The sequence below is a fragment of the Rana temporaria genome, chromosome 2, assembly GCF_905171775.1.
Source record: "Rana temporaria chromosome 2, aRanTem1.1, whole genome shotgun sequence".
Classification (NCBI taxonomy): Eukaryota; Metazoa; Chordata; class Amphibia; order Anura; family Ranidae; genus Rana; species Rana temporaria.
In genome coordinates this window covers 140,561,897-140,583,920 of record NC_053490.1, presented here as the reverse complement: position 1 = coordinate 140,583,920, position 22,024 = coordinate 140,561,897, and the positions used below count along the sequence as shown (strand labels likewise).

Genomic DNA, 22,024 nt, shown 5'->3' with positions numbered 1-22,024 from the left:
TTCTCCCATTCTGAGATGCCATCTGCGCATATTATAATATTCTTTAACTTATTGATGTATGATTAATACACACATTTTAAATTGTTCTTTAGGCTGTGGCTGGGATCCCAGAAGTTGCTGGCATAGCAGTCCATAATAATAACCACCATCACATTCCGAAAAGCAGCAGCAGCAGCAGCCCTGGGCCTTTTTCCAAGAATCCAACGCAAACATGCCGTAAAGTTGTATTAATTACGCATGTGTGTGGTGTGGAGCTGCTTAACTGAGCCCAGAGAGAACTCCAAAAATAGACTTTAACAATAGGAAAAGTGTACAACCTATTTCTGTTTGCACTTCTCATTGCATTGGTGGATAGCCAGATCTACTTTATCTATTGCCAGCAGTACCCAGCATCCCACAATGTATTATTTGCAGAGCTGGCTGCTTATCTACAGTAGTATCCTGTATGCAAACAGGTGCTGTGTTAGTAAGGTGTATATAACCTCAAAACACGGAAAATATCATTGATCGAGGGGTCTAGAGATTGTTCACAGGCCCCACGTGTTGGTCACATGTAGAGGTTTAAAATATAAACAGATATTCAGCGCAGAAAAAATATTAATGAATAATTTTAAGTATAAATATAATTGCTAGCTAAGATTCAAGGATAATCCAAAATGCCTTGACAAATCCTAAAACAAAATATAGTGCAGCGCAAGAAAGTAATATTCCATATAAAATGATCCAGTGGTAAGACTGTGTATAAGTAAAGAGAGCCTCCTTAGGTGCAATAATGGAAAAGATGGTAAAGCGGTGATTGCAGTCCCTCCACCATAATCGAGCCTCTCACCTCACAGACTCGACCTGAAACTGGGGTACCGATCGAAGTTGTGCCCCATCCTTTGTGTCAGTGGAAGGAATTGTACCCCATCCTTTGTGTCAGTGGAAGGAATTGTGCCCCATCCTTTGTGTCAGTGGAAGGAATTGTGACCCATCCTTTGCGTCAGTGGAAGGAATTGTGCCCCATCCTTTGTGTCAGTAGAAGGAATTGTGCCCCATCCTTTGTGTCAGTAGAAGGAATTGTGCCCCATCCCTTGTGTCAGTGGAAGGAATTGTGCCCCATTCCTTTGTGTCAGTAGAGAATAATGCCTTAAGGGCTGGATAAAGGCAAGCAAAGTGTGGCAGTTTGGAGACCACTGATGCAGAAAATAGTCTAGAGTGCATGGGTCAGCAGAATGTAATGAACAAGACACTATATACAGTACAGTAGTAAGGACCACGTAATGTACAACAAATCATATAAAGTACAACGGTCAGGACTGTGTAATGTTCAACTTGGTAAATACAAAGTAGCAGTCAGGACTGTGTAATGTACAAAATACAATGCAGGGTGCAGGGGTCAGGACTGTGTTATGTACAACATTGTGTATGGCGTGCACCCATCCGTAATATATAACGTACAACACCTTGTTTCTAGTGCAGTGGTCAGGATTTAGTGACACTCATACATTGGTGCTTAGCGACCCTTTTTATAGTGGTGGGGAGCGGTCGGGGTCCCTTATTACACTGCTCAATGATCTGTGGTCCTTCTGTTGGTGCTCCAGTAGGTGTTTCATGGATTACTAATCTGATAAAAGCTTCAGCAGTTCCAAGCTGCCACTTCCCAGATTGTATGAGTGACACCGAATTGTAGGCATCCTACAGAGCATGTCAGACTGACAGTCCAAATTGCATGCTCTGGAAGAGGTCTTGATATACTTGGGGCTCTGGTGATGCCTATGCTTTACTCCAGTGCTGGGACAATGTCCTTTTAGCTCTCGAGGTGAAAAGCCAAGTGTGCTCCCCTCATGAGCTGTGAACTACCTTGGCAGCATGGGTTGCATGCCCTGACCATTTTGCTCCCCCTTCTCGTTGAATCACCCAAGGTGGTCGCCGCCTCTGCATATTCCTTGGCCCGGCCCTGCTTTACTTACTATTGTTTGCTACTTTGCTCAGTTGTTAGGCTGAGAAGTATATTCTATATGGTATATGACCATTTCAAGGGTTTGTATCTTTTAGGCAGATGTTTATTCCAAGGTCTTATACCATGATGGACTTTGTTTTGACTTCGGCCTCATGTACACTACTATTTCTTTCAACTGCTCCAGAACACAGCATGTAAATGTGGCAAAACAGATGTTTTAAACTTGGGTTACTATCTGTCAAGTTAATTCGTTCAGGAGAGGTTGTAAAAAACGTTCCGTGTACATGAAGCCTTAAACTGCATAGCTTGGACAAGACTTCCTTAAAGCGGAGGTCAGACAATTAATTATTTATTTATTAAGTCGACAGCTACAAATACTGCAGCTGCTGACTTTTAAAAAAAAGGATACTCTTACCTGTCCAGTGCGCCTGCGATGTCGGCACCCGAAACCGACCCGTCCCTCGGATGCTGCCTCCGCCATCTTCGGTAAGGGAATCGGGAAGTGAAGCCTTGTGGCTTCACTTCCTGGTTCCCTACTGCGCATGCGCGACTCACGCTGCGCAATGCCACTGGTCCCTGCTGTTTTCTGGGACCCGTGCTTCTCCCAGAAGATAGTGGGGGGGGGCGCCGGACGTGGCGTAGACTGCGCCAGAAGTGGGTGCAAATACCTGTCTTAGAAGAAAACAGGCCAATCTAGATGATCAATGTACCTTGCTGCAGATTCCTACCTGTTTTCTGCTCTGACAAAAATGCTGTTTGTTCCACTTTCTTTCGAATACTGATTCTGAAGGGAGTGACACTTTCATTATTAATCAGCTGATGCACTTGTTCTAATGAGGAAAGTTGAGGGGTCTGAATCCCTTTAGAAGTAATTAACCTTTTGGGAGTCTTACCAAAAACGATTATTTATTTTTTAGCAGAGGATCCTTAAAATCTGACTTGTATCTCGGTGCAAAGTTCTGGGAAAATCAGTGAGCCAATCACACAAGCAGGAAATGACAAGCCGTGTACAGAAGGCCTCCAAGTTGCGTTGAATTTTACAATGTTGCAGGTTTAAAAGGAAAGCTAATTTTTAATAATTCAGTTACAGTATGGCTTATGGAGCAATTTTATTTGCTATGATTTTTTAATTTGCTATTTTTTTTTTTCCATGAAAGTGGAGTTACACTTTTAAAGCAAGAAAACACAAAACAAAAAAAAACCCAATCCTTTTAGTATATGCACCCAATAGATGGTATCTAATAAAGATAAAAAATCAAAATCAAAAATACACTATGAGAAGGGAAGCTACACATTAGCTTAGGCATCATATATATAACCACACATCTAGGAAAGACGTAGTCTGTCTTTTCTGATGGTTTCTGGTTATCAGACCCCCAGCTGCCTCTCACTTCCTGTATCGCCCCTCCTAAAACTTTCCAGCCACTGGTAAAATACAGAATAATCCAATACTACTAAAAGTAACACAGCGTGGGTATTTTCTGTTTGTTCTAACCCTGTTACGATCACTGACAAGTGAACAATGGAGGGGAACAATGTTTTTAAGGCTAGTGTAACATTTGTCATATACTACATTCGTACGTATGTGTCTTTTATCATACATTAATAACCAACGCGTGAGATCAATATTTGAACTGCTAATTCTGTGGCTTGGCTAAAGTCAGAACGTCAACTTGGATGCAACCTCCCCTTTCTCGGTGTAAAACCTTTAGAATCGGATGTATTGTTATTTAGATTTAAGGTGTGTGTGTGTGTGTATAATATATATATATATATATATATATATATATATATGTGTGTGTGTGTGTGTGTGTGTATATATATATATATATATATATATATATATATATATATAATGTATGTATATGTGTGTGTGTGTATATATATATATATATATATATATATATATATATATATATATATATATAATTTACACACACTCATTGCTCCAAAGTTAAAGAAAATCCTCATATTGGTTGCCAGAAGAGTTGTGTCCATTAGAAGATTTTAGTACACAGTTTGACACTTTTAAACTCTCTCCAAAACTTTAATTATTTTGCAGTAGTTTATTTAGATTTTTCAAAAAAGGGGGATGGGTTATAATATGGGGGTTGGTACAACTGTGATTGTTTAATACAGCATGGGTACCACTTAGAAGTAGATAGACATCATAAATGGGAAGGGGAGGGATGGCAAAATAAAAAATGTTTTGGTTTTGTGCATAATAGGTTTGCGATTTATTATGGCGCTAGATGGTGTGGGAGCCCAGTATTTTCTGATATGTTTCAGTCCAGGGAGGTAGGATAGTATAGGGGGAATTCATCTTTCAGTTGACTGGAATGGGGTGGTTGCAGGGCCGATCCGCTCTATAGGTTCACTATGCAAGCCGCTTGGGGCCCCCACAAAGCTGCGGAGGGCCCCCCAAATTACTAGAGGCCCCGCCTGGTGAAAAGTAATTTTTGGCCTCTCACCCCGCTTCTCAACTTGCTGGCTGCATGGGATAAGAGGTAAGAAGACAGCACCCCCGCTTCTCACTTTAATGTAAGATGTCATTTCCGACAGCAGAACACCCCCTCCCCCGCCGCTTCTCAACTTTAATGTGACATGTTATTGTCGGCAGTGCCCCCCCCCCCTCCCCAGCTTCTCAACTTTAATGTGACATGCCATTTTTGGCAGCCTCCCCGCTTCTCAACTTTAATGTGACATGTCATTTGGCTTAGGGCCCCAGGGAGGTCAGGATCAGCATTGGGTGGTTGTAATGTGTTTGGGGAAGAGGGGGCTTGGTAATTGGGGGGGGGTTGATTTGGTATTCAGTTGGTGGTATAGGGTTTTGGGTGGGAGAAGACGAGGGAAGGAGGTAAGGGGCAGTAGGTGTTGGATGGTGGGGATAGATAAGATTGGCAGGGTATGATGAGGGTCTGACCGGGTAATGTTAGCTTGGCTAAATTAGGCTATGCCTAATGGCGTCATATACCAACAGAAGATTACCTTATGGGCATGTTTCCTGGGCCGCGATGGTTGAACATTTTGCAGCTGCTATCTGTTTTGTACCAGGGAATCTAGATTTCCCCCCCTATTTCAACATGTATTCGAGATTGTTGAAATTGGAAGGGGAGATAAAGGTGTTGTAGACAAAGCAAATGAAGCCTGTGAGTATGGGCTTATGTAGGCAATGCTCCTCGAAGGATGTTAAGGATGTGAGGAGTGTAGGAGAATTCTGGCAGCCCATGAGTGAAGTAAGAAAAATGCTATGACTGGGTACATTTTCAAAGTTTACATTAGATAATGAAGAGACTTGATAACATTTAGGTTGAGGATGTTCTATACATATTTGTCTCTTGACCAGTGGCTTATCATGGGCCAGAGGTAACAGGAAGGCAGTTTACTATGTCAGCTAGTGGTAGGTTGGGAGAAGCTACACCACTTAAGATCTTTTTCTTATCCCATTGCTGGTGGTATCTGTGATGAGGGGTCTGTTGCTAGGGGTAGCCAAATTATGGTTGATAGGAGTCAACACACTTTGGACGATGGATATGTTTTAAGCTTATAAAGCATATATATATACACCTGTTTGTTGACTGGGAAGAAGTAACTAATTTGTGCTTTGTAAAAAGCAAGGACCATAAAATGGTGTTCGGGAATCCCTCTATTGTCTTTTAAATTGGTAAGCATAAGGGGTTTCAAGATCTCCAGATTGTTAACAGTGAAGTACAGCTATTGTTACAACTAAAAGCACTTGTATGACAGTCTAAACCAGCCTTTTTCAACCAGGGCTTTCAGGCACCCTGGGGTGCCTTGAGGTTTCTTCAGGGGTGCCATGGCAAATTGCCCAAAAACTGTATACAAACCGGCGTATTTATGAAGCCTGCCTTTTTTAGTTGACCAAGCCACAGGTTCTCATTGTGCAACCTTACAACATTCTAGCTGCCAGCATCCTAATGACCAATGTGTAAGAAAATAAATGGTTGCACATCCATGAATTCCGATTGCCTTTTATTGTTCAAAGTGATAACACCAAAAACACCAACACAAGGTCAGGTAGACGCGTTTCACACAAACATCTTGTGCTTAATCGTCATAATTAAGCACAAGATGTTTGTGTGAAACGCATCTACGTGGCAATCGAAATTCCTGGATGTGCAGCCATTTATTTTCTTACAAATTTCCCACGGAGACGGGCCAGGGCTAGCACTCTACGAGATCTTCCACCTCAGGTTATCATCATACACCTGGAGCAGCAGCTCTTTTTCTTTCCTAATGACCAATGGCATCATCTGTGTATAAGGAGGATGTCAGTCGCCTGCATAACATCCTTGTTTGACCCTTCCCTGCCCCTCTCCATCGGCATTGGGGTCACATTATCTGAGTGATGGAGAAAAACTGAGGGGGAAGAGAAACATTGGAATACTAGTCAGTACCAGTTTGCAAAAGAGTACCGTATTTATCGGGGTATTGCGCGCTCCGGCGTATAGCACGCACCCCTAAAGTGGACCTGCATTCCTGTGGAAAAAAGATTTTTGTACTTACAGTTTTGGTGTCTTGCGCGGCATCCATCGGCGGCCTCGTCGGGTCCGGCGTCCGTCTGCGGCTTCGGGGGTGTCCTCTTCGTCGGGTCCGGCGTCCTTCTGCGGCGTCCTCCCCGATCGATCCCCGCGCCGAGTTTGAATATGCGCTCACGTCCTGTACGTCCAGGACGTGAGCGCGAGAGGAGCCGAGCCTGCCCGACTATACACTAATGTACTGCGCTCGGTATATGCCGGCGCAGTACACTCGTGTATAGTCGGGCAGGCTCGGCTCCTCTCGCGCTCACGTCCTGTATGTCCAGGACATGAACGCGAGAGGAGCCGAGCCTGCCCGACTATACACGAGTGTACTGCGCTCGGTATATGCCGGCGCAGTATTCAAACTCGGCGCGGGAAAGCGGGTATCGGCGATTTTGCCCTGATTTTCAGGGCACAAAAGTGCGCGGTATACGCCGATAAATACGGTACTTGCTTTGGAAGAATAAATCACCTCTAATGTTGGGTGTCCTACCTGTGTGGATGTTGCTGCATCATGTAAAACTATTAGAATAATTTTTACATTTTAGAATGGGGTTCCTCCGAGACTGTCCATAATTTTTAATGGTACCTCAAGATTGTTCATCATTTTGAAAGGGTGGCTCAAATGAAAAAAAGATTGAGAAACACTGGTCTAAACAAGTAACAAATCCAGTTACTATGTGATGCACAAGCCTCATAAACTAAATTACAAACTTTCTTTACCATCCCCGAGTGGGTAAAATCCCACTTCATTTGTGTACCACACGCTCCCCCTTCCGGACACCGCAGCTGATAGTGGTTGGGTTTCAGCAATAGAGGAGGTTGATCAATGACGGCTGGTATTATTCCTTACTGGTGTTCTACAACTTGGTCTTGAAGGCCACAGGCCATTCAGAGCTTTAAGATTTGTTTGTGTGGCTATCGAGAGCCATTTTTCCAACATACTAGAAAATCTTTGAACCAACACCTAGTCCTTCACTCTGCTATGGAGAATAAGGAAGGCGTAAAGTATGGACCCAATAAGCACTGACCCTTCCTCTGTGTCCTCTGTACTTAGAAGATAAATCCCTTATAACCAGAAGAGATCTTCCTTTTCATAGGCAGCCATGATGTAATGAAAAAATGTAAAGTGTCTGTAAATCCTAGCTTTTACGTAGATCATGAGAATTGGGGTGGGTAGCCCGATTCTCTAGGATTTGAGATCACAAAGGACTCTGTCCTATAGCAAAATCTCTCCTACCAGAGTGCAGCGCTGATAAGCTTTGTTTGTGAATGTTTTGTATTCAATGTTCATTTTCTGCCGCTTTTAGTGGGAAAGTCAATTAAAATGTTGGCATAGAGCATGGGTGCTCAACCGGTGGCCCTCCAGCTGTTGAACTACAATTCTCATCATGCCTCTGTCTTTTGGGAGTCATGCTCATAACTGTCAGCCTTGCAATGCCTCATGGTTTAGTTCTGCAACAGCTGGAAAGCTGCAGGTTAAGCTCCCATGGCATAGAGCTTATTTGTCTGTTTACATGATGCCAAAAACAGTAATTTGGGGCTCATGTTAAAGGGGTTGTAAAGGTGGAAAAAAAATTCCCCCTAAATAAGCTTCCTTTACCTTCGTGCAGTCCTCCTTCACTTACATCATCCTTCCATTTTGCTTTTAAACTTCCTTATTTCTTCTGAGAAATCCTCACTTCCTGTTCTGTCTGTAACTCACCACCATAATGCGAGGCTTTCTTCCTGGTGTGTAGAAAGCCTCTTGAGGGGGGAGGGGGCGAGCAGGCAAGTCAGTTTTTCAACAGAACAAGCTCTTATGCAGATGTGGAAGTTGCAGGGATGAGACAAAACATTTAACACTGACAGGGGTGCTTACAATGGTCTGCTTTTATTTATGTAAAACCTTTATCCCAAAAATTAAAAAAACTTTTGCTGTAACCGATTTGTAAAGTGTGAGCTGGAGTTTGGCTTCTTCTGACACTCTCCTCCCCCTAGACCAACGACTTCCTTACCAGGACTATTCTGGCACTCCTCTCCTACATGTAAAAATTTCATTTTTTTTTTGATCGAAAATTACTCGGAACTCCCAAACATTATATATGTTTTTTTTAGCAGACACCCTAGGGAATAAAATGGCGGTCATTGCAACTTTTTATCACGCAATTTTTCAAACTACTTTTTTTTTGGGGGGGGGGGGGGATGGTTTCATGAATTAAAAAATAACAAAACAGTAAAGTTAGCCAAAATTTTTTTGTAGAATGTGAAATATGATGTTACGCCGAGTAAATGGATACCCAATATGTCATGCTTTAAAATTGCTTGTGGAATGGCGGCAAATTTCAGTAATTAAAAATTTCCATAGGCGATGCTTTGAATTTTTTACAGGTTACTAGTTTAGAGTTGCAGAGGAGGTTTAGGCTGCATTCACACCTTGGCGTACAAAATCGCGGCGTTTTGTCCCGCGAATTGCGGCGACAAATTGCAACGTTTTGTACCGCGATTTGCGGCGACAAAACGCAGCGATTGTGAATGCAGCCTTACCCCCTCTATGGAGATGGTTCACATCTCCTATGCCGAACGCCGAAAGCCGCCTGAAAAACGGTCCGGGACTTGTTTTCAGGTGGCAGGCGTACGGCGTTCGGCGTTCAGCGTGGAGATGTGAACCATCTCCATAGAGGGCAATGTGAAATCAACCCTCCAGCGTCTCAGGGGCGGCTGCGGCGTCGCACTACAGGCGTATATACGCCTAGGTGTGAATAGGGGCTTAGTGCTAGAATTGTTGCTCTCGCTCTAACGCACGTGGCGATACCTCACATGTGTGGTTTAAACAGCGTTTACATATGTGGGCGGGACTTGCATGTGTGTTCACCTCTGAGCGCGAGCTACCGGGGACAGGGGCGTTTTAAAAAAAGTGAAAATAAAACATTTTCATTTTATTTTTTATTTTACTTTTTATTTTTACACTTTTTATTTATTTTTATTTAATTTTTTCATTTACATTTTTTTTTATCACTTTTATTCCGATTACAAGGAATGTAAACATCCCTTGTAATAGGAATCTATCGGGACAGGTCCTCTTTATGGAGAGAGGTGGGGGCAATAAGACCCCCACATCTCTCCTCCAGGCTGGAAAGCATGAGATCGAGAAAAAAAATTCACCAATCTCATGCTGACAGCCGCGATTGCGGCTTTGTTTACATCTGCGGCCCAGGTGTGACGTCATAACGTCGTGGCCGGGCTTCCGACGGTCATAGAGACCATCTGGTCACCGGAAATCTCTATGGTCGTCATCCGGCGCCAGCTGATTTTTTCATCAGGTCTCCAATGGCATGGGAGAGCCCGGAGAAGCACCGGATGGCGGCAGGAGGGTGGGACGTCTCCTCCCGTTGACTGTAAGGGAGCCCGGAGAAGCACCGGATGGTGGCAGGAGGGTGGGACGTCTCCTCCCGTTGACTGTAAGGGAGCCCGGAGAAGCACCGGATGGTGGCAGGAGGGTGGGACGTCTCCTCCCGTTGCCTGTAAGAATGATCAAGCGGCGGAACTGTCGCTATGATTCTTGCTGTGCACGGAATCGCCTGCAGAAAATGATATCTGAATAATGCCTGTAGCTGCAGTCCAGGACGTTATATAAAGGACTGCGGGCGGGAAGTGGTTAATAATGCTGCTGTCCAAAAGTGCCCCCTGTGCTCCTTCATCCAGAGTGGAGGCACTCTAATACAGGTTTGTTACTGGCCAGATCACCAGGTGAAAGCATAGGGGGGGAAAAGCCTAAGAAAAGAAATGCAGCCACCACATCTTTAGGATTACATTTTTGGATTTAATAGCCATAGCTATAAAGCAAATTGCATGTTTCCACCACTAGCCCATTCTAGTATTTGTACTGAAATGATATTAAAGGTATAGTGTATACAAATGGATGCCACTATTCAGATATGCCAAGGACAGCATGATAAATAATAATTATCCTCCACGTACTGTATATTTATAACTGGGTTTTAATTGCCTGTAGTTCAGTTTTTCACAGAATTATGGGAGGTGCCATTTCTGACATTTGTATTTTAATTAAAATAAGGCTCCAGGGAGACGATCCTTATGTTTTCATCTCTACCTGATGAATCACTTACCTGCAGCAATGTGTGCATAACAGTTTTCCCAACACTTCACCGTCAACATGCTTATTCTGGATCGCGACAGTCTAAATTAAGTTCACATATTTTTTTATCCTGACAGGTTCCCTTTTAAATTGGGTAACACTGGTCACCAGAACAGGAAGTCAGAGAAATCCTCCCAATGGGGTCACAAAACATAAAAAAAAAAAAAGCTGGCATATGTTGTGAACCATCCCGATTTCATCCACAACAAAGAGCAAGATGCCTGGATGGATCCCATTTGCTCATTTTTTAATCATGCCACCTCAATACCTAATAACTGTCAATGGAATAAAAGTATTGTAAGGGCTCAGACAGCGACATCATATCTCTTACCCAAGTCGTAATTTCCTACTGACGCAAGTGGAATGTTATCTTTATTGATTACTAACTTTAATGCTCGACTGCTTGACCAAATGCAGTATGGAGAGTATTTACCAAGTGCGATATGGATTTTTCTTTATGCTGACTAATGACCCATAAACCACAACGTGGAATAAGAGGGCCATGAGGTAATTATACATACATAAATACACCATTTTACTTTTTACTTTTTTTTTTTTATTCTTTCAAATGAAGGCATGAAAACACCTATTGGTGCTGTTAGGCCAGGTTAGCGTTACTAGTATTTCCAAAAATGTGTGTGTGTTTTTTTGTTTTTTTTTCCAAGCTCTTGACAAATTGCTTAGACTTAGTGGATGAAAACCCCAAATTATTTTTTTTTTTTTTTTTGCTGTCACAATGTAGAGTATACGATTTCCTATCATCTGTTTATCATATGTTATGTTTATTATAATATGAGGTGATCCACAGGATAAAAAGTGAGACATCCACCCCTCCCCCACATAACACATCCTGGTAATATACAATGAACTGTGGATCACCTCATATTATGATTAAAGCTACGTAATGTGTACTGCCCGTGTCCTCTGCAGTGTGCACCTAAAGCTACGTGGTGTGTGTACTGCCTTTGTCCTCTGCAGTGTGCACCTAAAGCTACATGGTGTGTACTGCCTTTTGTCCTCTGCAGTGTGCACCTAAAGCTACTTAGTGTGTACTGCCCGTGTCCTCTGCAGTGTGCACCTAAAGCTACTTAGTGTGTACTGCCCGTGTCCTCTGCAGTTTGCACCTAAAGCTACGTGGTGTGTACTGCCTGTGTCCTCTGCAGTTTGCACCTAAATCTACATGGTGTGTGTACTGTCTGTGTCTGTGTTATTTTCTCAATGATTTTCATCCATATTGCAAGGACCAGACATTACATTAAAGCCGCAAGCAGTTTTATATTACTTTTTTCTTATAGTAATCTCATTTTGTGCAGAGACAGTTCTTAACACGTGCCACTTCACAGGCATGCTATAGACACCTAGCCGGTACAATATTTAAAGGAATTTTTCCTTTTTATTTTTCTATTTAAGCATCATTAAAATCACTGCTCCAGAAAAAAACGACCGTTTTTTAAAACTTTCCATTGATACATGTTCCCTGGGGCAAGACCCGGGGTTCTCAAAGACGTTTTACGACAATAACTTGCATAGTAGGCTTTAAAATGAGCACTTTTGAATTCGAACGTTCGAGTCCCATAGACGTCAATGGGGTTCTAAATGTTTGCGCGAATGGTCGGTCCTTTCGAAGGTTCTGGTGCGAACAGAACGGGGGGGGGGGATGTGTTTGGCTCATCCCTGTTTACCACGTGATAAGCTGTATCCAATCACAGCTGATCACAGATGTCAACAGAAGCCAGTTATCGGCACTCTTTATTTCCTCATGCTGACAGCCTGAAGAGAGCCCATAACTGGCTTCTCTAAGGCCCCGTACACTCGACCAAACATGTATGCTGAAACTGGTCCGCGGGCCAGTTTCAGCATACATGTTCGGTCGTGTGTAGGCGCGAGCGGGCCAAATTCCAGCAAACATTTGCCCGCCGGGCCTTTTCCCAGCGGGCAAATATTCCTGGACGTGTTTTAAAACCGTCCGCTGGAATCCTGCCCGCTCGGACATGTACGGTCGTCAGTACAGACCTACCGTACATGTCCGAGCGCCCGCCGTCCCTCGCATGCGTCGAATGACTTTGACGCATGCGTGGAAGCCTTTAAATGGCAGGCCCGCCCACGTCGCCGCGTCATCGTCGCCGCGACGACGCGGACACGCCCCGCGTAGTGTTTACGGGCGGACGGGCGGGCAGGCATGTACGGTGAAAACGGTCCGACGGACCGGTTTCACCGTACATGTTTGCTCGTGAGTACCCGGCCGAAAAGGGACAACTACACCGATAATTAAGGCACTGATTATAAGTGTCCTGATTGACAGCACTGTTGACACAGACACCGATAATCTGTGTCCACCAGTGTTGCCAATCAGAGCTGCATACCAGTGATGCCCATGAGTGCAGACTCCTCAGCACACAAGAGTGAAGGAGAAAAATTACCTGTTTGCAAAATGTTATAACAAACTTAAAAAAGTCTTTATCTAGCAAAAAATAAAAAGCCCAGTGGTGAATAACTACCACCAAAAGAAAGCTCTATTCCTGTGAAAAAAAAAAGTGATAAAAACTTCATATGGGTACAGTGTTGCATGACTGCCCAATTGTCATTGAAAGTGTGATGGCGCTGAAAAGAGGTAAACATGCCCAGTAGGCATCAATTTGTTTAGTCTTTTTACCCCCCCCTTTTTTTTTTTTTTTATGAGCTTTTATTGTCTAGTCATTTAATCACACAGCACCCATTCATGTATTCTTCTGGCTAGCAGGGGGGATATCGCTCATTAGGTCACTCATAGATGGATATGTTTCCTTTCTGTTTATGTTGCCTTCCAAAAAGGCTATGCAGTTCCAATCAAATGCATATTGACAGCGAGGCTCCAGGTTGGGTTTGCTGTCAATGAAGGCAGATGTGGCAGGTGAACGGACTATAGAAGATACAGGCACGCCGTATGTAGGAGAACATGCATTTTATGAGTGGGTTATAGATTTAGTTAAGGGGATATTGAGTGCTGAGGATAAATGACACTCATAGAGCATGGCTACTTACAGTAAGGGCCCTTTCACACTGGGGCATTTTTCAAGCGCTTTAGCGTTAAAAAAAGCGCCTGTAAAACGCCTGAAAGAAGCTGCATCTGCAATCCCAATGTGAAAGCTCGAGTGCTTTCACACTAAAGCGCCTGAAAAACACCCCAGTGTGAAAATGGTCTTAGCGTTAAAAAAAAGCGCCTGAAAGAAGCTGCATCTGCAATCCCAATGTGAAAGCCTGAGTGCTTTCACACTGAGGCGCTGAGCTGGCAGGGCGTCAAAAAAAGTCCTGCATGCAGCTTCTTTGCAGCGCTTTAGGAGCGGTTAATACACCGCTCCTAAAGCCCCCTTCCCATTGAGGAAGCTTTTTTTAACGCCAAAGCGCCTGAAAAGCGCCTCAGTGTGAAAGGGGTCTTAGCAGCGCTTTACCATCGTTTTTCGGGCGCTGGCAGTGTGAAAGGCCTCTGAAAGCACTTGGGCTTTCACATTGGGATTGCAGATGAGGCTTCTTTCAGGCGCTTTACAGGCTTTTTTTAAACGCCAAAGCGCCTAAAAAACGCCCGAAAAACGCCCCAGTGTGAAAGGGGTCTAACATTTTAGATTTGTGTGGACTCCTAAGAGTTATTTCCCATGGCTCTGTGATAATATGTAATACTTCCACTCGATACAATTGGTGTTCTGTTAAAACAAAGAACCTGTAGTTTAGTCCTTCTTTTCCTAGCAGCCTATTTTACAACTCTGCTCTCCCCTTCTTGGCGGCTGTCATGGTAACAAGCGTGAGCACGTTTCTAAAAATGCCTGGGTCAATAGTTACGGGCAGGGTAGGTTGCTGTGGTGCTATGTTGGAGGCCTCCAGAAAGCTGGCCGATGCCACTTTGATGCACAAGCGGGTTTAAAGCAAAGTGTATGCACAATGTTTTCATAGAAGGTTTTGCAGACTTTAGCACATTCAGAAAAAAATTCTCAGGATAGCAGTGGTGTCAGTTAAGAACAAAACCGGTTTTCAGGTAGGATGACATCAACGTGGATTTGGTAAAAATCAAGGAAGGAGATGCAGTTTGTTGCCCATGGCAAGATATCAGATTCCAACTGTCATCTTCTTAATGCAGGTTAGAAAATGAAAGAAGAAATCTGATCAGTATGCAAACTACATACTTTTTTTTTTTTTTTTAAGAAATCTTGATATAGCTTTTTTTAAACCCTGGCATGCGTGCGATAGGTATACCTCCATAAATACAGAGATTTTGTCATTCCTGTGTATGTATGTATGTACCGTATATCTATCTCCACACAAACTCCTTTTTTTTTTTGTTGAGGGAATGATAATGTTAACCACTTAAGACCCAGGCCTTTATGCAGGTAAAGGACCTGGCCAGTGTTTGCGATTCGGCACTGCGTCGCTTTAACTGACAATTGCGCGGTCGTGCGATGTGGCTCCCAAACAAAATTGGCGTCCTTTTTTTCCCACAAATAGAGCTTTCTGTTGGTGGTATTTGATCACCTCTGCGGTTTTTATTTTTTGCGCTATAAACAAAAATAAAGCGCCAATTTTGAAAAAAAAAATGCAATATTTTTTACTTTTTGCTACAATAAATATCCCCCAAAAAGACATAAAAAAAGTTTTTTCCCTCAGTTTAGGCCGATACGTATTCTTCTACCTATTTTTGGTAAAAAAAAATAAAAAAATATCGCAATAACCGTTTATCGATTGGTTTGTGCAAAATTTATAGCGTTTTTCAAAATAGGAGATAGTTTTATTGCATTTTTATTAATTTTTTTTTTTACTACTAATGGCGGTGATCAGCGATTTTTTTCGTGACTGCGACATTATGGCGGACACATCGGACAATTTTGACACATTTTTGGGACCATTGTCATTTTCACAGCAAAAAATGCTATAAAAATGTATTGTTTACTGTGAAAATGACAATTGCAGTTTGGGAGTTAACCACTAGGGGGCGCTGTAGGGGTTATGTGTGACCTCATATGTTTTTCTAACTGTAGGGGGGCGGGGCTGGACGTGTGACGTCATTGATCGTGTTTCCCTATATTAGGGAACACACGATCAATGAAGCTGCCACTGTGAAGAACGGGGAAGCTGTGTTTACACACAGCTCTCCCCGTTCTTCAGCTCCGGGAACCGATCGCGGGACTCCGGCGGCGATCGGGTCCCGAAGCGTCGGACCAGGTCGCGGGCACTTAAAGAGGACGTACAGGTACGTGCTTGTGCCCAGCCGTGCCATTCTGCCGACATATCTGCAGGAGGCGGTCCTTAAGGGGTTCTGAGGTGTGTTGGAAGGATGATGCTGGCAGATCTATTGTTCCTGAAGGGGATCTGTCATGATGTTAAAGGGGGCAATACATGGTATTAAGAACGGTGTCAGGGGCACAAACCTCACCCACCTTTGCTTTAAGGGAGGAATTTTCGACGCCCATATCTGGGCTGCATGACAAGCCCTGAGGGTTTCTCACTAGCTTGCCACCCGCAGATATACATCTACAGCATGACAAGGGCAGGCAAAGGGATTTACCTGTACTTCCCCTTTTAAGAAGCGGTTGTTGCGGGCGCGCGCCCACCGCGATCTCTGTTAGCAGTCCCGCGGGCATACCCACGATCGTCTCACTGAGACATAGAATGGGGAGATGTTAGTGTAAACACATCTCCCGTTCTGCCTAACTGACACTGTCACTGATCATGTTCCCTGTCATCGGTGAACACGATCAGTGACATGTCACAGCAAGCCACGCCTCCCTACAGTTAGAATCACGCCTTGGGGAACACTTAACCCCTACAGCGCCACCTAGTGGTTAACCCCTTCACTGCCAGTGTCATTTTCACAGTAACCAGTGCATTTTTATAGCACTGATCGCTGTAAAAATGACAATGGGCCCAAAAATGTGTCAAAAGTGGCCGCCATAATGTCGCAGTCATGATAAAAAAAAAATCGCAGATCGCAGCCATTACTAGTAAAAAAAAAAATCATTAATAAAAATGCTATAAAACTATCCGCTATTTTGTAGACGCTATAACTTTTGTGCAAACCGATCAATAAAGGCTTATTGCAATTATTTTTGGTAAAAAAAAAAAAAATGTAGAAGAATACATATCTGCCTAAACTGGGGGAAAAAAATAAGTAATTTTTTTATATCTTTTTGGGGGATATTTATTATCGCAAAAAGTAAAAAATATTGAATTTTTTTCAAAATTATCGCTCTATTTTTGTTTTATAGCGCAAAAAATAAAAACCGCAGAGGTGATCAAATGCCACCAAAAGAAAGCTCTATTTGTGGGGAAAAAAAGGACGTCTATTTTGTTTGGGAGTCATTTCGCACGACCACGCAATTGTCAGTTAAAGCGACGCAGTGCAGAATCGCAAAAAGTGGCCAGGTCATTTAGCAACAAAATGGTCCGGAGCTTAAGTGGTTAAAACACGTGACATGCAAATGTAGGCGCTCTCTTCCCTACTCCCCTTTGAGGGAGGAAGCATTGGAGGAAAATCCTCAGGATGAGAAAGAAGTAGACACCTTTTGAGGATCAGGAATAAGCAGTAGCTGAGTCCAGGGCGGTCTGACACACAAGAGAGTGGGCTTCCTGCTGGATGTGGTATGCACTAATCTTAAAGCGGTTCTCCACCCTAAAGTGGAGTCCCGCTGATCGGAACCCTCCCCCCCTCTGGTGTCACATTTGACACCTTTCAGGGGGGAGGGGGGTGCAGATACCTGTCTAAAGACAGGTATTTGCACCCACTTCCGGCCACACGCTACGGGCAAAAGACAGGTTTTTCTGACTTCCCGTCTGTCGCCCGTTGTGTGCTGGGAACACTCGGCTCCCAGCACACAGCGTGTGAGCCAATCGGCGGGCGCAGCGCGACTCGCGCATGCGCTGTAGGGAACCGGGCAGTGAAGCCGCAGCGCTTCACTTCCTGGTTCCCTCAGCGTGGATGGCGGGGGAGCAGCAGAGAGACGAGCGACCGCTCGTGCTCTGCTGCGATCAGCGCTGGACTCCAGGACAGGTAAGTGTCCTAATATTAAAAGTCAGCAGCTGCAGTATTTGTAGCTGCTGGCTTTTAATATTTTTTCCCCATGGCACATCCGCTTTAAGCTACCTATGTGGCAACCTGCTTTCCGTAAAAGTCACTGATTTTGGGTCCTGGTAGCTGCCAAAAAATACCAAATTCTTTTTGAGTGCGCCCTCACTGACAAGTGATGTATGCCGATTGTGCTCACCCAGAGAAGGTAGCAGGTCAGAAACCTGCTACATCTTTGGAATCCAAGAATAGTCCTTTTCCATACTTTGTGTCCTGTGATGTGTTCCTAAAAAAATAATACAGGCAAATCAAAACGCCTAATTTCTTCCAAAAGAAAGTGTGAAACGACCTCTGTGCAGAAGCTTCCTGTAATAAAGACTGGTCGCTGCTGCTCTCTCTCCTTGTGGGAGGTGACTGGTCTTGCATCCGCCTCCCTCCTGTAGTTTTCTGCAGGCATAGTGGGTGGATCTGTTTGGCTCACCTTACACCTGCAGCTTTAACCACTTAAGGACCGCCTCCTGCACATATACGTCGGCAGAATGGCATGGCTGGACACAAGCACATACCTGTAAGTCCTCTTTAAGTGCCCGGTTGTTGGTGCACGCCCGCGACCCAGTCCGAAGCTCCACGGCCGCAGGACCCGATCGCCGCTGGAGTCCCGCGATTGCTCCCCGGAGCTGAAGAACGCGGAGAGCTGTGTGTAAACACAGCTTCCCCGTTCTTCACTGTGGCGCTGTCATTGATCGTGTGTTTCCTTATATAGGAGAAACATGATTAATGATGTCACACGTCCAGCCCCGCCCCCCTACAGTTAGAAACACATATGAGGTTACACTTTTTTTTTAAAGTGTATTTTGTGCATGTACTCAAGAGAGGAGCCGGACTGCAGAAGTTGGGAGTAGGCAGGCCTCCCCCAAAGGCAATCTGCCACCTTTCTCCATGCCCCAGGTGGCAATGGCGGGTGTGTGAGGGGGTCCTCCCACATAGCCCGCCCTACCTGCTCCGCTTTGAAGCCCAACGGGGCAGAGGGACTCCCTATAAGGGAGTGAGAGGATCTAGCCCGCTCAACCAGCCCCGTTAGTCCTTCGCCTCTCTTTTTAGAGACCGCGTGTAAGTGTGGTGGTTTTTGTGGGAGGGGGGTGGGCGTACTAAGCGCAGGCTTACCTCGCATAGCACACCCACCGGGAGCCGGGCTGAGACCACCAAACTAAATTCACATGTAGCCGAGACCGGGATCCGAACCCCTAGCTGCAGGGGTGAATGGCTTGTCAGCGCAGTGCCAATCGCGTTGAGCCACCGCAGCTCCACCATATGAGGTCACACTTAACCCCTTCAGCGCCCCCTAGTGGTTGACTCCCAAACTGCAATTGTCATTTTCACAGTAAACAATGCATTTTTATCGCATTTTTTGCTCTGAAAATGACAATTGTCCCAAAAATGTGTCAAAATTGTCCGATGCGTCCGCCATAATGTCGCGGTCATGAAAACAAATCGCTGATCGCCGCCATTAGTAGTAAAAAAAAAAAAATTATTAATAAAAAATGCAATAAAACTATCCCCTATTTTGTAAACACTATACATTTTGCGCAAACCAATCGATAAACGATTATTGCGATTTTTTTTTTTTACCAAAAATAGGTAGAAGAATACGTATCGGCCTAAACTGAGGGAAAAATATTGCATTGTTTTCAAAATTGTCGCTCTATTTTTGTTTATAGCGCAAAAAATAAAAACCGCAGAGGCGATCAAATAGCACCAAAAGAAAGCTCTATTTGTGGGAAAAAAAGGACACCAATTTTGTTTGGAAGCCACGTCGCACGACCGCGCAATTGTCAGTTAAAGCGACGCAGTGCTGAATCACAAAAACTGTCCGGGTCCTTTACCTGCATTTTGGTCCGGGTCTTAAGTGGTTAATAGACAATCGAAGAAACACATATTGTAATGTGATTAGGTGACTATAAGCAGTATTGTTTAATTCTGCCATTGAAGAGAACTACAGGAGGCTTTGCTCTGTACCCCAACTCCCTTTATGCCAAACTGCTTGTTTATGCATCGTTTCATTTGGCACTGAACATTATATATAGTTTTCATGTTGTCTAAAAAAAAAAAGAAGAGGAATTTAGATCTTCAGATACCTGGATTATTAATAGAGGCGTTACACGGAGAGTGTAGGCGATAAAACTTTGCGCTAGACTTGGTGAAGGCAGAGGTGGGAAATGGAACTGTGTATTTGAGTCTGTAATCTCCTGTCACAAACTGAGTGACTAATTGCTACGTTATAATTCTGCTACAAATGGAAAGGTTCACACAAGCCACAGGTGGACAAACCCCAATTCTATTGCCCCTGTTCAAAAGCCACAATATATGCTGCTGGCAAGAGGCAGAGGTCCCATGCTGGCAAGAGGCTGGGGACACTACAGGTGCCATCACCCAGCCACAAAGCAGGTTGATTATCAGGCACAGTGTAAAGTATTGTACCATGTTAGCCATGGGTTTAATGCAGAAAGTTTGGCGTTTAACCACCTCAATACAGGGCACTCAAACTCCCTTCCTGCCAGGGCAGATTTACACTGGTGCGATGCCAGACACTGCATGTGATTCGCACCACATTGCTGTGCAGATCACATGCAGCCATCACAAAGTGTATGGCTAAAATCGCATTGCATTCACACCAAACTCGTGCACGACCCTTTTTTTTCCCATCCGTGCCAGAATCGGATCGCATGGGTGTTCACACATCACATCCAATTCCTATCCGAATTCACAATTCACACTGATCTGCGAACCAATCTGGGGGTGACATTAACTTTGTATTGACACCCGCAGAGGGCAGTGTGAACTGCTGACTAAGGATGAGCTTCAGCATGTTCGCATGGTACACGTGCAGAGCCCGTCAGGAAGTCTGCATGGCGCTGCGCTAATCACAGCCAGGGAGACATTGTCCCAATGCTCAGCTGCAGAGATCGGGAAATGTCTCCCTGGCTGTGATTAGCGCAGCGCCGTGCAGACTTCCTGGCGTGCTCTGCACGTGTACCATGCAAACACGCTGAAGCTCATCCTTACTGCTGACGATTCAGGTGCGATTCGGGAACCCGCACTATATTTGCAGGGTTTCTCGCATGGCACCAGTGTGAGCCGAGCCTGAAGAAGCGGTCTACGTTATCCTGAAAGCTTACATCTTAAAGGGGAACTTTGGCTAGTTTTAAAAAATAAACGTACGTCAACGGCTCTGACTTGTGAACTATCCCTCAGTGCCGGTTCACACTTATGCAATGCGGGAACCCTGCGAATCCACTGTGTGTTCCCACATCGCACCCGACTCTCAGGGCAGTTCACACTGCGGGGAGTGTCAATACAATGTTAATGACACCCCATTTCAGCTCGCAAATCGCACAGCGAACTGACCGTTCGGACATGAATCGGATCGCATTGTGTGTGAACACCTATGCCATCCGATTCTGGTGCAGACCATTAAAAGGGCTCTGTGTGAGTTTGGTCCGAATGCGTTGTGATTTCAGCCATGCTATCTTTGGCACATGTAATGCATTTTAACACTAGCCAATGAAATGTATTAAATAATGCCCAATCGATTGAGGTGCCTAAGGACCCATACACACCTTTGACCTACAGGTAAGCCTAGATTAACTGCTTGCCGACGGCGGCAGGTCGGCTCTGCTGGGCGAGAGCACGTAGCTATACGTCACCTCGCCCAGCAGCCAATAGGGGCGTGCGCACCCCTGACTCCTGTGCCCGGCAGTCAGGATCGTCGCCGGGCACCCGCGAATTGCTCGTTACAGAGCGAGGACCAGGAGCTGTGTGTGTAAACACACAGCTCCCGGTCCTGTCAGGGGAGAAATGCCTGACTGTCCGTACATACAATGTATGAACTGCGATCAGTCATTACCCCATGTCAGTCCACCCCCCCCCCTCTACAGTTAGAACACACCCAGGGAACATACTATAGTAATGCATTTTTATAGCACTGATCGCTATAAAAATGCCAATGGTCCCAAAAATGTGTCAAAAGTGTCCGAAGTGTCCGCTATAATGTCGCAGTAACGAAAAAAAAATTGCTGATCGCCGCCATTACTTTTTTTAATAAAAATGCCATAAAACTACCCCCTATTTTGTAAACGCTATAACTTTTGCGCAAACCAATCAATAAACGCTTATTGCGATTTTTTTTTTTTTACGAAAAATATGTAGAATACGTATCGGCCTCTAAACTGAGGATTTTTTTTATATATATATATATATATATATATATATATTTGTGGGGAATGTTTATTATGGTAAAAAGGAAAAAATATTCATTTTTTTTCAAATTTGTCGCTCTATTTTTGTTTATAGCGCAAAAACTAAAAATCGCAGAGGTG

At 44.3% G+C, this 22,024-nt stretch overlaps 1 protein-coding gene across 1 annotated transcript in view; it reads left to right on the top strand.

The window, feature by feature from the left end:
• NR4A1 (nuclear receptor subfamily 4 group A member 1) overlaps positions 1-22,024 on the top strand; it is a 71,842-nt gene that overhangs the window by 34,623 nt on the left and 15,195 nt on the right. The gene's annotated exons all lie outside the window — the stretch shown is intronic.